Source organism: Rhinichthys klamathensis, unplaced genomic scaffold (assembly GCF_029890125.1).
Source record: "Rhinichthys klamathensis goyatoka isolate OS25496 unplaced genomic scaffold, OSU_Roscu_1.1 h1tg000105l_1, whole genome shotgun sequence".
In the NCBI taxonomy this organism is placed as follows: domain Eukaryota; kingdom Metazoa; phylum Chordata; class Actinopteri; order Cypriniformes; family Leuciscidae; genus Rhinichthys; species Rhinichthys klamathensis.
Window position 1 is genome coordinate 2,092,654 of NW_026606644.1, and position 15,891 is coordinate 2,108,544.

The 15,891-nt window shown below is 40.1% G+C and overlaps 1 protein-coding gene across 2 annotated transcripts in view; it reads right to left on the bottom strand.

The window, feature by feature from the left end:
* The window catches only part of mbnl1 (muscleblind-like splicing regulator 1), a 71,040-nt gene extending 56,316 nt beyond the window's left edge, over nt 1-14,724 (bottom strand). Inside the window, exon 1 of one of the 2 annotated variants that reach the window (XM_056253507.1) lies at nt 14,577-14,724. The gene's annotated coding sequence lies outside the window, so the exon portion shown is untranslated. Of the gene's footprint in view, nt 1-9,893; nt 9,994-14,576 lie in introns of those variants that run through there. The other variant, XM_056253506.1, reaches the window with a different exon arrangement.
* Nucleotides 14,725-15,891: the final 1,167 nt, after the last annotated feature.

Genomic DNA, 15,891 nt, shown 5'->3' on the forward strand with positions numbered 1-15,891 from the left:
ATGAACTGTAGAGAACCGTACTGTCTCTATATTTGGAGTATGACTGTACTCACAATACGAATTTCCTTCTTCAGGATCAGAGAGAGAAGTGTCATCAATTAACGGAACCTTAGGATTCTGTCGTGTTCGAGGTCTTGAGATGGATTTGTTTAGAGTGGGTGGTTCAACTTCGGGAGACGGTAAAAACCCACACGGGAGCAACAGATCTCTGTGAAGAGTACGCAGAGGACCGTCCTTTCTCTCTGGACGAACAGTATAAACTGGCAATTCAGCTGCCTGACTCACCACAACATACACCTCAGACTCCCACTTGTCTGCTAACTTGTGCTTCCCGCGTATCCTAACGTTCCTCACTAACACTCGATCACCAATCTCCAAAGAACAATGAGTTACGGATTTGTCAAACCTAGCTTTGTTTCTTTCTGCACTTTTTGACATACCACGTGACGCAAGCGAATAACTCTCTTTCAGATTGGTTTTTAGATGCTTGACATACTCGGAATGAGACTGTCGCAGACCATCTTGATACGGCAACCCAAAAGCAAGGTCGACGGGTAACCTGGGTTGACGTCCAAACATCAATTCGTAGGGAGTGAACCCAGTGACCTCATGTTTCGTGCAATTGTACGCATGAGCTAAAGGTTTTACAAAATCTCTCCAACGAACCTTGTCCTTTTCTTCTAAGGTACCCATCATACTGAGCAAGGTCCTATTGAAGCGTTCGACCGGATTTCCCCTGGGATGATAAGGGCTGGTTCGGGATTTTTTAACACCTGCCATTTCACAGAGCTCTTTAATGGTACGTGATTCAAAATCTCGGCCCTGGTCGCTATGAAGACGCTCGGGGAACCCATAATGCACAACAAAATTTTCCCAAAGACATTTTGCTACCGTCCTTGCCTTTTGGTTGGGTGTGGGGACTGCCACAGCATATTTGGTAAAGAAGTCAGTGATTACCAAGATGTCTCTCGTGTTACTCTTGTCCGGCTCTAATGAGAGAAAATCCATACAGACCAACTCTAAAGGTCTTGTGGCTTGGATATTAACCAGCGGTGCAGCTTTTTGAGGCAATGATTTCCTCCTCACACAACGACCGCATGTTCGGATCTTTTGTTCTACTTCCGCAGCCATCTTCGGCCAATAGAAACGAGACCTTACTAAATCTAGAGTTCTCTCTACCCCCATATGACCCATACTGTCATGCAAACTGCTCAATACAGAGGGCCTCAGTTTCTCAGGTAGCACGAGTTGGTAAGTAACTAATTCCTCTACTTGCCGCTTCCGATAAAGCACCCCATCTTTTAACTCAAGACGGTTCCACTCTCTTAGAAAGAAAGGAAGATCTGGGAGTTCCCTCCTGACTGTTGGCGGAGGCTTTTCTCCCGACTCTAAGAAAGACACTACTTCTCGAATGACTGGATCTGCCCTTTGCTCGTCACAGAGGTTCCCTGACAGGTAAGATACAACAGGTAACCCCTCTAAATCACCTTCTTGTGAGTAACTATCAGGTACTGCATCAGGGTGAAGTGCAAGAGACTCAACAAAAGCAGCACCAGACCCAACGTCCGTTGGCGGTCTGACCAGATGCTTCTCACATATCGCCTGAACTACGTCACTTGCGGTGTCACACGAATCTGCAGCTTCCGCGAGATGATTCTGCATAAACTGTTGAATTCGTTCGTACTCTTTTTGCGATTGAGGATTTTCAGGCAATTGTTCCTGCGGTCGCCTTGATAGACCATCAGCATCAGCATTTAACTTGCCTGCTCTGTACTGTAACTTAAATGAAAAAGTGGAAAGGGCAGCAAGCCACCTGTAGCTAGTCGCATCTAGTCTCGCCGTGGTTAGAACATACGTTAAAGGGTTACTGTCTGTAACGACGGTGAATTGGCTACCATACAAATAATCCCTAAACTTTTCAGTTACTGCCCATTTAAGGGCAAGAAACTCAAGCTTATGCGCCGGGTAATTGGACTCACTGCGGGATAACCCTCTACTTGCATATGCAATGACTCGCATCCTCCCTTCCTGTTCCTGATACAGGGCTGCTCCTAAACCCTTGGTGCTGGCATCTGTATGCAGGAAGTAGGTAAGTTTAGGGTTAGCAAAACCCAACACAGGCGCAGTAGTCAGGTTGTCGATAACAGACCGAAACGCTTCCTCACAAAGTGGGGTCCAACGGTCTCCGAACGAATCTTTAGGGTTATGGTATGAACCCTTACTCTCACTCCGTTTAACACTTTTCCTAGTCGGCGGATACCCTACGGTCAGATCGGTGAGTGGTTTCACAACCCTAGAGTAATCCTTAATAAAACGGCGATAATACCCCGAAAAGCCCAAAAACGACCTTAACTCCTTAAGGTTTTTGGGACTCGGCCAGGTTTTTAAGGCTTGTATTTTTTCCGGATCAGTCTCAACGCCGTGCTCAGACACAATGTGCCCTAAATAACGAACGGACGTCTGAAAGAACTTACATTTCTCAGGGGCGAGTTTTAGCCCATACTCTCTGAGCCGAGAAAGAACTTTTAACAGCCGTCTTTCATGCTCTTCCAAAGTTTCAGAAAATATGATTAGATCGTCAAGGAATACAAGTACTTCCCTGAGATTGATATCCTCCATACACTTCTCCATCAATCTCTGAAAAGTACTTGGGGCATTAGTGACCCCCTGAGGCATGCGATTAAACTCCCAAAACCCCAGGGGACAGACAAAGGCGGTTTTAGGTTTGTCTGCTTCTTCCACCTCTATCTGGTAATACCCAGATTTCAAGTCGAGTACCGAGAACCATTTTGATCCGGTTAAGGCGGAAAACGTCTCCTCGAGATTGGGTAATGCATATGCGTCTTTAACGGTTTGTAGGTTTAACTTTCTATAGTCTATGCACAACCGTACATCTCCGTTTTTCTTCCGCACTACTACGATAGGTGAAGAAAAGGACGACTCAGACTCTCGGATAATGTTACTCGCAAGAAGATCGCGCAGATGTTTGCGGACGGCTTCCAGATCTTGCGGATGGATCGGTCGCGCCCTATGTTTAAAGGGAGTTTCATCATTAAGTTGTATACGATGTTTCACTTTTTGTGTATGCCCAAAATCTAGATCGTGCTGACTGAAAACATCAGACATTTCTCTGAGTTTTTCTGAGATGCGGTCCCGCCATTCTTGTGGCACGGGGGACTCACCGAAATTCAAGGCGAAATTGGATTCCTGAGTAGGTAAGTGCTCACTAGCCGGGGAAACACTCGACTGAGGAAGCACGGACTCAACTGCATGCAGCTCTGCTATTATGCATCGTGGGGGAATGGTTATATCATGCTCTGTTTCGTTTTTTAGTACCACAGGCAACCAGACAGACTGACTACTAGAAGGGGTAAGTAAGCAGCGCTTCACAAACACACCACCAGGCAAGGAGGATTCAGACGGGTGTTCTACCACTACACGCTTATCTATCCCACCTGGTACTGCAACAGAACCCTTCACTACGACAGTTTGACCAGCGGACATGACCTCCGGTACGTTGCCTCTTAATCTCACATGACCCAGAACACCACTCGTGTTCTGCTTTCGCCTCGTTTCAAGGGTTTTCAAAACCACTCTATACCCAAATAGAGATGGCTGGTGCTTCTGGGATTCTGCTTGTAACTGCTGCTCATAAAGGATGTCAAGAGCGTTGGTACCTATTAAGATTAACGGCTGAGCGTGAGACTTCACATCTGGAACAACTAAAGCTACCGTGGCCACTTCAATAGTCACACCCAAAAACTCTTCAGGGAACGTGATGTCTACCTTTACGTAACCCTCGTACGGAACGGACAACCCATTTGCGCCTTCTACCTCTAATATATCGTCAAGAGGGTTAATCGGCTGCTCTGAGAGGTGTTGTTCATAAAAAGACTTAGGCACAGTCGTGACCTGGGATCCAGTGTCTAGTAGACAATGACATTTCTTACCAGCTATGCTGACTTCGGCAACACACCTAGCACCAACTAATCCCTTAGGTAGGTTTGCATTCTGCTTCCTAGAAGTTTGGCATTTCTTGAAGACACGATTTACAATGGGACCATTTGACTTTAACTCAGTTCCTGTATGGCCCACGACAGGAACTGACTCTAGTTTAAATCAGAGCTAGTAGGGAGATTCTGTGACTCCCACTGTAACTGTTTCTCTCTTAACAGCCTACGTTTAGCGGCGACAAGCTCGGGATTTGGCTCAGAACTACAAGACGATGCGATGTGGCCATCCTCACCACACGTGAAACAGTACCACGGCCTAGGTCTATCAGTTGATTTCTTGTTGACCGGAACTACACTCGCGGCAGCCCCTGACTTTCTTTGGTCAGGTGGTGCAGGCTTGTTGACAACCTCTCGCGACGGAGCTTTCTTTGGATGTTTTGATCGGACTGCAAGATTAGCTAACTGACTCTGAAGCTTGACAATCTGCTTCTTTAACTCGCGCGTTTCGGTTTCAAGAGAGCTCACTCTAGGACCTTCGTCTTGTTCTAATTCAGCAGAAACCCACGCTTTCTGAGAGTGCATAAACGCTCTCTGTTTAGAGGACCCAAGGTGTTGCTTCATTCGAGTTGCTTTCGCAGTATGTTTATCCTCCTCTGTACGAAGCATAAGCAGAAGCTGTGCAAAGGAAGGAGGATTGTTTCGCTTTTGCTCTAGTCGTAGTTCGGTGATTAAATCATTATCCCAGCAGCCCCTGCAAAACTGCTTCAGAAGGTGCCTATCTGCCTCTCCTGGGATGATACCATCTCTTTTGACAGTTGCATTTAAAGCTGACTGTAGCCTGTACAGATAAGTGGACGGCCTTTCACCCGCATCCTGCAACGTGTTCATGAATTTGGCTAATAATTCATCCCCATCCTCCACAGCCCCGAAAGCGGAGTCTAACAGCTGGAGGTAAGCGGAAGGAGGAGATTCAGGATTCAGATGCTTTATAACATCTGCCGCAGGTGGCAAAAGACTGTCTAGTATTCGCCTAGACGCATGCAAATCGGACAAAGAGGGATCTTTCAAAATGAATTCGACACTAGAACGCCAAATGTCGTAATCTACCTCGTTGCCAGGCCTGGGGCATTTTCCTGAAAATACTCTGAGCCTGGGCTGTACATGCCCTTGAGCAACCATTTCACTGCTCCGCACAACATGCTCAACTACTAGTTTTTGGACCTCGGGCGGGTTGAGAAATTTAGACGACGTGCGAAGGGTCGGCTCAATCAAATCGATAGGAGTAGGTTGTGACGCTACGTCATCTATCTGACTCGGTGGATTACGAATTGGGTTGAAGTTCCCATCAGGAGATGCCCAATATGGTTTCTCACAGGTGTTTTCACCAGTACTACCAGAAACAGCGGGCTCTGGTGGGAGGTCAGCACTCATTTGCGACAGCATTTCACTCAGTATAGACTCAAAGTTGTTTCCGCTCAGTTCCGCTATTTCTTTTAATCTGTCCAGGTAGGACTTTGTTATGCTACTACCCAGTTGCTGTGTAAACACACTGGCTAACGCTCTCACATGGCACTTAGCACCGGGTTCACTTGACAGCTGGTGAGTATACGGCAATGTTGGTCCAAGTGATTGCATCGCTTTATTACTGTTGTACTCAACGATCACGTTTTGGTAGAACTCGGATTCTTTGTCGTCAATGCGCACGGTTTTGACAAACGACCCGTGTCGTTTCAGAGCATCAAACAATTCATCATCACTCGCAACGTCGGTTAAACCACTAACTATTACGGAGTTTGGGATAATAATCCCTTCAGCTTCAATAATCTCCATTATCGTCGCTTGCTTGAAAGCAAAAGGGATATAAAATGTGTAGCTGTTAGTTCTCAACAACAGCGCTGTCTCCTGGCTGGCTCGCCAAAGTTTATGTAGCACTTGTCTGAATTATTAGCAGTAATTTAGTAGATATTCTTTTTACTTTAGTTTTATAATAAAGATAAGATTTGAATTTCGTCAGAAGGATTAGGTATCGCTAAGGAGACAGCGGGTTGTCATGAAAAGTAACAGACAGACACAAGATTAGAAGTATAATTGGGTTCACTTTAAATAAAAAATAGAAAATTTGTCAAGTTAAAGAAAGTAAAATCACAAAATCACATAAACAATAGTCAAAACGATTGACTATGAAAATTCCCACCTCGAGTGCACTCTTGTCGGTGTTTTCATATATATACTCACATAGTCAGTTTAACACTCAGAAAGAAAATAGAAAATAACAAACAAGATGCAACAGAAAATAGTATAATCTCTCTCTCTTGAGACCCTTAAGTGTCTCACGTAAAAGTTCCAATGTCTCTCAAATCTGGATTGTGGTTGACCCTCAAAAAAAAAGAAGAAAAATAGTTCTTAAAATCAAATTTGTGATCGAGTACGAGTAGCACTGGAAACTCAAGGAAAGGATATCGGCCTCCTCTCCACAACGTGATGTCTTCTCCCTTTCTAAAGACTGGGTTGGCTCGCCATCAAACACGGAATCTACAAGACGTCACAGAAGGTCGTGCAGTCATCACATCTCCACGATATCAAGAAGAAAGAAAAGAAAAGAAAACGGAAAAACGAAAGGAGAGAGAGAAAAAAAAAACCTGGCCTGATCACAGACCAGTACATTCATTTAGTACATTTCAAAATAAGTTCCACATCAAAGATACAGAATAACATCTAATACACATTTACAATTACCATTTCTTCATGAAATAATATAATCACATTAATTTACCTCTGAATCAATAGCTCTCTTTCTAATACAGACACGTGGCCAACAATGGCGACGGTGAACTCTGAAATGAACAAATAATAACCATGCGGTTCACTATAACCGCTCAACTGAAGTAATCAGATAACCAGTAACAAAGTACAAATATATTTTTTTCACAGAATTGATTAACTAATTATTTACCTTTGTGATCGATTTTTCTTTTGCTCTCACACAGGCGCAACTACAGGCGTGCGTGATCATAAAATGGCGTCGGTGAACTGCAATGTACAATGACCACGCGGTTTACTTCAGACATTTATGACTACTCGGATCAAAATACAATTTAAAGAGAAAATAACCAGTCCACAGCAACTAATTTACGGTTTAGTAGCAGTAATTCTATCTTATTATGAAGTAATACAGTCTTTTTATCATTAATTATATGATACTGACTCACCAGGTAGAATGTATTCCTCTATTCAATCGACTTCTTATTCAGAATGCATCAAATTAATAAAATCTCGACTTTCTCATACTCTTTCCACAGATTCTCAATCTAAGATTTATAGAAACGGATCACGACGATCAGATTGCGTCTGCTCTTCTCAATCAAGCTCGTCTCTTCTGTCATTGCGCATGCTCGTCGACACCCATGACTCAAATGACAAAGAGCTCTCATTGGTTGATCACTGAGCTTTTATCTAGAATGAATTTGAATATTTATTCATTTTTATATTATTCACTTTTTTCATCTCTTATCAACTTTTATTAAGGGAACAGATCACTAAATTGTGTTTAAATTAAATTAACTTTATTTAACCTGTGTTACACAAAGATGAAGCTTATACAGACATCAGCTATCATCTGAATAACGTAAATGCGAATCGGGGTTCAGAGTTGGGCATCTCAACTCAGTCTAGGTGCATTGTTGAAAGTCACCGGTGATGTTTCACATGTCCTTGATAAAAGCAGCATTGTGCTGGCCTACTTTACTGATTTATCGAAGGCATTCAGGCCTTGAGTTACTAAAGCACCCAAACTAAAGCAGTGCCCTATATATCACAATCCTAGAACCATTTTTCTAGCAGAATTATCTTCGATCATGATACAATAATCGGTTTGCAAACACTGTTAAAGGATTTCTCAAGCTGCCGGTTCATTATTTAGCTCTGAATAATCAAAAGCTGTGGCAAACGGAAATGCTAAGACAGCAAAACGTAAGGTGTTTTCCAGGTTTACGGATCTCAGGGGGCCTATCTACTCATTGGTAGCAACACAGATGCTTTTTACACAGCTAAATGTATACAGTTCTGTTGTGCAGCATTTTATTTTGCAATGTTTTGTTGTAAATTAATTGTTATATTTTCAGTTGATTGCATTTTATAATTTGATTAAACTGTTAAAGTTTATATAAATTTGTATGAACTCATAAACACAGAATAAAATGGAAAATACAGAATTTTGGGGGAAAATAAAATGGATTTCATGGGGCCCTAAATAAAAAGGTAGCTACTTTATGGAGTTTAATTGTGAACAAACAAGTTTACATGTTTACATTCATTCTCAAGGTCTAACAAATCTGTGAAAAACATTTCCTTCCCCATTAATGGTAAATAAATATCGTGATAAATATCGATACCGTATGACATGGGAAAAAAATATTGTGATAATATTTTTGCCCATATCGCCCAGCCCTAGGTAAGGCAATAAGGTTCTTCAACACATAATATATATATATATATATATGTATGTATATATGTCATGCCTTCTTCATTAACTTACAATTAATTTATAAAATATATTGTTCTTTATGTACTACAACTATTTGACATTAAAAGTTAGACCAAAGACTCTGGACTTAAGTTAGGCTAAATTAGGAAACTTAACTAGTTTCACTCGCTCAAACTGTTAAAGCAGCGAGAAAACAGGAAGTTTATGAGTAACTGTGAGTGAGAAGTTCTCAGTTTGCAAACGTCCTCTTTTGAAACACAGTCTTGCAAAACCTAACAAAGCCTAACACTGTTTGACCCAACGTGTGTTGAGAAAGAAGCATTTCATTTACTTTGACAGATGTGTTGAGACTGAGAGAAACAGGAAAACATGACAACAGCTCTCAATGACTAAACAGAATGGCTGTTCAACTCCTCCCGCCAAATTATCAGCAGCTACAGATGTATCGCACTAAACAAAACGCAAAATATCACGTCACACCTTACATAAACACCTCTCAAGAGTGTCCTAAACAGAAAAACAGCTTAATGCACTTACCGGTATACGCTTTCGAAGCTCGACTACATTGAGGCAAATTCGCCGGTGTGTTTTACACGGCCAATGGCGTTTGGCAGCAGATACACACCCCTGATTCTCTTGAAACTGACTTTAAATATAATCAGATAAGTTGTGGAGCAACATCGGAGGAGAGGGAGCGATTAGTAGCTATTATGACTCTTCAACAAAGTCCAGCAACTTCATAAAATGGAAATTTACAAAGTGCCAAAGACACGTACGTTAAAGTCCATGTAAATAGTTTGCATACCAGAACCCGCACTTCCACGAGACAAAGAGACACAAGAGGAAGCGATAAAGCATGTTAGAATACATGCTGTAAAAATTATAGTAATTTTAACAAAAGAAATGTACAATAAGTAACCTTACCATACACAGCGAAAAATACTGCATATGAATATATTTTAAAATATGAATAATTATACTAATTGCATCATATTGTAATGTACTAATTACTAAATGTATGGTATTTATTATAATATTTATATGGTTATGGTTATGTGACCTCTAAAATATATAGTGACCAAAATGCCTGAGAAATATATTATTTACGGTTACAATCTGGCAAACAAATCAACCTGTTTTTTTTTGTTTTTTTTTACATAAATGACAGTGTACAGTATATACATTCTGTATACATTAACAAATTGCTGAAACAACATTCAAACCCCTAAACATAAATCAGCAAACAACTCACAATTTAAAAAAGGTCAAAAATCTACATCGCAGTGTGTAATTGTCAGCATTTGTAATATATATATATATATATATATATATAAATAAATTCATTACGAAAAGCCATTTTTTTCTCTCTTAGTCATAAAAATTTAGCAACAGCTGTAAACAAAACATTTTCAGTAAATGTGTATATTTGATTCGATTTGCATTTGGTTAGTTCTTACCCGTGTGTGGTGCGAGAGCTGTATCTCCACTGAGAGCGAGACAGGAACTCACACATGGGTCACCAGCCAATGTGGCTTACCGCAATGCATTCTGGGCCAGATACTAACGTATGCCCCGGTGTGTCACAGTGCACAACCAAGCAGAGAGTAGCATGCATGCAAAACACTGCATTAAGATGTGTAAGTGTGTGTGTGTGTGTTTATGGTTTCAATGTGTGATCACATGATAAAGCACGGACTGAAGCAACTGTGTGTATGTGTTTAGCGATCATTCTCTCTATCGCCATGGAAACCAGCCTTTATCTTATTTGCATCTGGGTGTACCAGCCGCAGAGAGAGAGAGAGAGAGAGAGAGAGAGAGAGAGAGAGAGAGAGAGAGAGAGAGAGAGAGAGAGAGATAGAGCTGTGTCATTTTCACCCAGAAAACCCCACTGCCCTCCTCAGAGACTTGAGAAGTTTGCCATCGAATCCACACTCGTTTCTCACGCGTAAACACTTTCCCTGAGCGTAGTGAAAACACAGCTATAATCCTGATACTTATTAAAATCTCATACTAATTTACTCGCCCTAAAAGTCAAACCTTCAAAAAAGAGGAAACAACTCTCATACACTGCTAAAGATAGCCTTGCACAGGAAGAGGCTTGTGTTTGCTTTATACAGAAGCCCCGAAAAACTATCTGAACTTGAGTCACACTTAAAAGTTTCATTGCATTTGATAACCAAGTGGAACAAGTGATTTGAAAACCTACTGTAACAAACTTCTTTTTGTGAAATGTTTTGCTTGAAAAATGTGTTTGTGCTGTCTTTCTGTAAAATAAATGCCAGCTGGTTTGACATTTTCTTTGATAATCCCCCCAAAAAATGCATTCATTGTTTTAGTATGTAAAACAATTTATGTGTGTGTGTGAAAGCATGTACTTGTGTTTGCATGTGAATTAGCATGCATGCATGCATTGTGTGTGTGTGTGAGGTTACTTGAGGTCTGCAGTTCACTCATGCCAGGTGTGTTATCTCAGACGTTCCACATGACTGAGTCGATGGTAGAGTCTCACCTGATCCAAAAACACTCACACGTCTCACTAAAGCAACCCCTCGGGGTGTTATTTACACTAATGACAGTGAGAAAGAGAGAGACAAACAGATTCAAGGCTAGTGTATTCATACAAAAAAGCCTCCATCCTAATGGCATTGAACAAACTTTTTGAGTTCTTAATATGATGTCATAGAAAAAGGTTTTCAGGTTAGCATGTAACAGCATTCCCAACCCAGTTTTCTTCCACAATGTGACGCATTCTGAGTGAAACCAAATTCAATTAGAAAAGAAATATTGTAGGGCTTTCATGCCAGACATACAGTAAATGCAAGTAGATTGCCATAGATCGTGGAAGGCTACTTCACTTCTTCATTTTGAACTGGGAAATGGAAATCCAATGGTAACAGCTATGATAATCAATGGTTTTCTGAATTTCATGAATTTTATTTCTTCAGTACAGTGTTGATATTATTAACTAAAACTAAAATTAATAAAAGCCATTTGGTCACACTTTAGATTAGGGTCCAATTCTCACTATTTACTAATTATTAACTACGACTTTTGCCTCAAACTGCTAAATACTGCTTATTAGTAAATAGTTAATAAGGTAGTTGTTACGTTTAGGTATTGGGTAGGATTAAGGGATGTAGAATATGGTCAACTAAAGCTGCTTATGTCGCCAGTGGCTGGTCGCTAGTGGGCGTTCCCACAACTGGTACCGAGTAATGTTTATGAATGACATTCACTGATGTTATTCCATGTTGTAGACAACAAATCAGTTTTCTTGCAGTTAAAACAAACATTCTGGAGGGAAATGACTAATATATATGAAATCATAATCATATTAGTCTGACCTAAGCTCCACATCTGTGGATCTAATGGGTGGAGGGATAGAGATATGGGTAGGGTTAAGGTGTGGTTGGACCTTCTAGCTCCACCCATTACGCCCAGTTTATATCTAGAGAGGGGAAGCTGGACGCTCCACCCATGGCTCTGCAGTGAGCAGCCCGTCGAGCCGAGAGCCATGGGAACGAGTGTTAATGAGTGTCCCACACCGGTCTCCAGTCCCACGGAGGAGATCCGGAACGATAAAAGGAGGAGTGACCACAGTGAACGACGAGAGAGGACCAGGCCTGGACTTTATGTTGGTGCTGTATTTTAGTTTATTTACTTTCGAACTGTATTTTAGAACTTTACTTTCGTTTTGTTCTTTGTGTTTATTTTATTATTAAGGTTGTTTAACATTCACCCGTTCCCGCCTCCTTCTTCCCTTATTAACAAACCCTGTAACAACAGGGCTTAACTGAAATAAGTGTATGTTGAAGCACCAACATTTCTAACTGAAATAAAAATATAATATATATATATAAAATATGAAAATATAAAAATATCAGCAAAATATATTTAGTTTAAATTAGGGATGTCCCGATCAGGTTTTTTTGCCCTCGAGTCCGAGTTCGAGTCATTTGATTTTGAGTATCTACCGATACCGAGTCCCGATCCGATACTTATATAATACATAAAAAAAAAATAAAGAAGAGAGAAAAAACAGATCCAGGATGTTCCTTATTTTTTTATTTAATTCACCTTATTTTAACATTCAACAACTCTGTTAACAAACAGAGCACTTCTGTGAGGTAGCTTGAACAATCAAGTAATAAATAACATAAAATCTTCACTTTTGGACTTTAGTGCAACAGTAAATATAGAAAAAGTCTAATATAAAAACAAATAGCACCTCAACTTAAAATACCCGGCAGGCATGTAAACAAAAAATAAAAATGTTTTAAAAGTGTATAAAAAAATAATGAGAATATAATATAGGCCTACATTAGGGGTGTAACAGTTCACAAAATTTGCGGTTCGGTTCGATAGGATACAGCAAAAAGAAAGAAATGCCAGAGAAATTTCCTATTTATTAAAAGAAAAACTATTTTTGTAGTTTTCCTACATCTTGAAACTTTCAGGTTTATAAATGGGGGTAATCTTTGAAGGATGAACAAATAATGTTTTGGTAATCACATTAAAAATAACATTTAAATATATATTTATATAATATTTGAGTTTTGAAGTGCAACATTAAATCCATGTTCATTCACGGCACAATGTTTCTCCTGGTTCCCACGTCAGCGCTGTTTGATCTAATAGAGATCTACGGTTAATAACGGAGAAATTTGAATGCTTCTCAGTTCTCACTAGATCTCGCAGCGATGTTATTACTTCAGTGGCGAATTCAAATGTTTTCTTCACTGGATCTCTTCGCTTGATCTCGCGCTGCACAGATGTTGCAGGTCCGAACTGATAACTGATAACGTTAAGCACAATATAATGAGAAGCGCCGTTTCGTTCTGCTTTCATTACGTTTGCCATTTGATGTTGCGCAACGTTGTGGTGATCGCGCCAGCGCGGATTTTGTCTGCAGGAAAAATGGTCCTAGGAATCGTTCGGTATATGCGTACCGAACCGGAAGCCTCGTACCGAAACGGTTCAATAATTACGAATACATGTACCGTTACACCCCTAATTTGCATATATCCGAGTCCTGATCGGGAGGTAACGTCCGATTCCGATCGAGTCTGAAACCACGTGATCGGGCCCGATTTCCGATCGCGTGATCGGATCGGGACATCCCTAGTTTAAATAATAATACAATTCCAATAAGTTAGTTTCAGTTATGCTATTTTGAGGACCTTTTTAAAGATTCTCTTGATGCCACAGAACGGTTTTAAACTTTCCATATAATAACTTTTGTAAGTTCCAATGACAGTGGATTTGAACCTTTTTAACTTAAAGGCCCCCCTAAAAAAATATATATATTTTAGCACTTGGCTTAACTGGAAAGATGCATATCTGTTACAAAAAATCACTAAATAATAAGAACTATCTTGTTTTTTAGTTGTTTTGGCTTGATTTAATGGTTGTTTTGTCTGATTTTAAATCATCTTGAGGTCCCCTTGGAAGTTTGTTAAGGTTCCCTAGCTGGCCCCGGCCCGTGGTTGCGAACGATAGACATAGGAGAACGTACTGTAGGAGAAACTTAAAGTACCTATAGTCCCATAAGAGAATCTTTGTTAGTACTTGTTATGGAATAGAATAACTGTTTATGTTCCAATGATTCCAATGAACTTCCAAAGAGAAGCAATCTGTGGTTCTTGAAGGCACGAGAACAAAGATGGCTTTCCAAAGAACCATTCATCAACTGGTAAAACAGATGGGTGGTACTTAAAACCAACACACTGTTCTGAAACAATGACGTAACAGCAAAAATGCATTCATTTTAAAATAACCATTATAAGTATGTACAACAAAAAATGTGTGCAGATTAAATACTTTTCTCTGCTGAACCAAAGGTGCTTATAAGAACCTTTCGAGTGATGCAGAGAAAGACAGAAAAGGAGGAACGAAAAAACGAGGTGCATGGAAAGGAAAGGCACACATGAAGAAATGAACCACAGAGAGTAAGAAGGCGTGCTCAACACACAATGCCTCATTTCAAACCTTTCCGTGCTCACTTCTAACCTGGCACGTCGCTGAATATCGGGACGCCAGATATCCTTAGCTTGTGAAATACCCATTCCAATAGCTTTCCCGAGCCACCGGTGGACAGGAAGTCCTCGTCTAGCCCTCTGAGTAATGGCACACGGTCTTACCTGACTCTGAGCCGCTCAGATCCAGTCCCGTATGTCCTCTCTGCTGTCTGCCGACAGGAAGCACACTCAGTCCGTCCCTATTTACAGTCCCCTGGCACTGCAGTACGGCTCACAGCTGGTGCATTCCTGCCTCCGCTGATGGAGAGAGGAGAGATAGAGAGCAGACACGGCAGGCAGGGAAAGAGGGAGAGAAAAGGAGAGAGTCAGAACGCAGTATGAACATGCTGTACAAATCATCTCCTGTGAACGTGAGGTCAGCAGATGCTGATCAGCCAATCAGAGTCCTGATCTATAACAACTTGAGCTAACTGCATAATGTATTTCTTATTATTTCATCCGTTTGATTCAGGAACAGAAGCATTGATTCGAAGCAGAAACATCAGCAGTTATTGATATCTCGCAGATGATACCTACCAACCATTATGTAACAAAGCCATTTTCTTGTCCTAATGTCGGTAAGTCATCACTCAAATGCAATTAAAATGCAGTTAAAGACCAGATGACTTCATAATTGGAGTTTTATGGCCCATATAGTCCATGTCTGTGAGTTTTGAGGTCATGGATATGCAAGTACAAGTTGACAAAATAGGCTACTCTAGCGTTCAAGAGTTTCTTTTTAAAAAAAATGTTATACTTTTATTCTGCAAAGGTGCATTCAATTGATCAAAAGTGTCCGTAAAGACATTTATAATGTTGCAAAATATTTCTATTTCACATAAATGCTGTTCTTTTGAACTTTTATTCATCAAAGTATCCTAAAAACAGCATGATTGTTTTCAGCATTAAAAATAATCAGAAATGTTTCTTGAGCAGCAAATCAGCATATTAGAACATATTTTGAAGTGTCATGTGACACTGAAGACGATGCTGAATATTCAGCTTTGCATTAGAGGAATAAATTGCATTTAAAATATATTAAAATCAGCTATTTTAAATTGTAATAATATTTCGCAATATTCATTTTTTACTGTATTTATGATCCAATATCTATAATATCTAATCTAATCTAATATCTAATAGCCTTGGTGAGCATTAGAGGCTTCTTTCAAAAACATTTAAAAAATATTAGCGATCACAAATCTTTGAAAAGTGTAAACTTTAAGTATATATGCTCATTTAAAAGAATGACCCAAATTATTGATGACACATTTTGTTTATGGGGAGATGCAAAATTATGCAAAATTTGACCAATAAAATGCTTTCTTGACCAACTATTATAATCATGAGATGAAAACTCAGGGATTCTTTTATGAAGTGTCCGAACCAGAAATTATTACTTTCTATGGCAATGCTAAATAGGTACCTATGTGTAGAG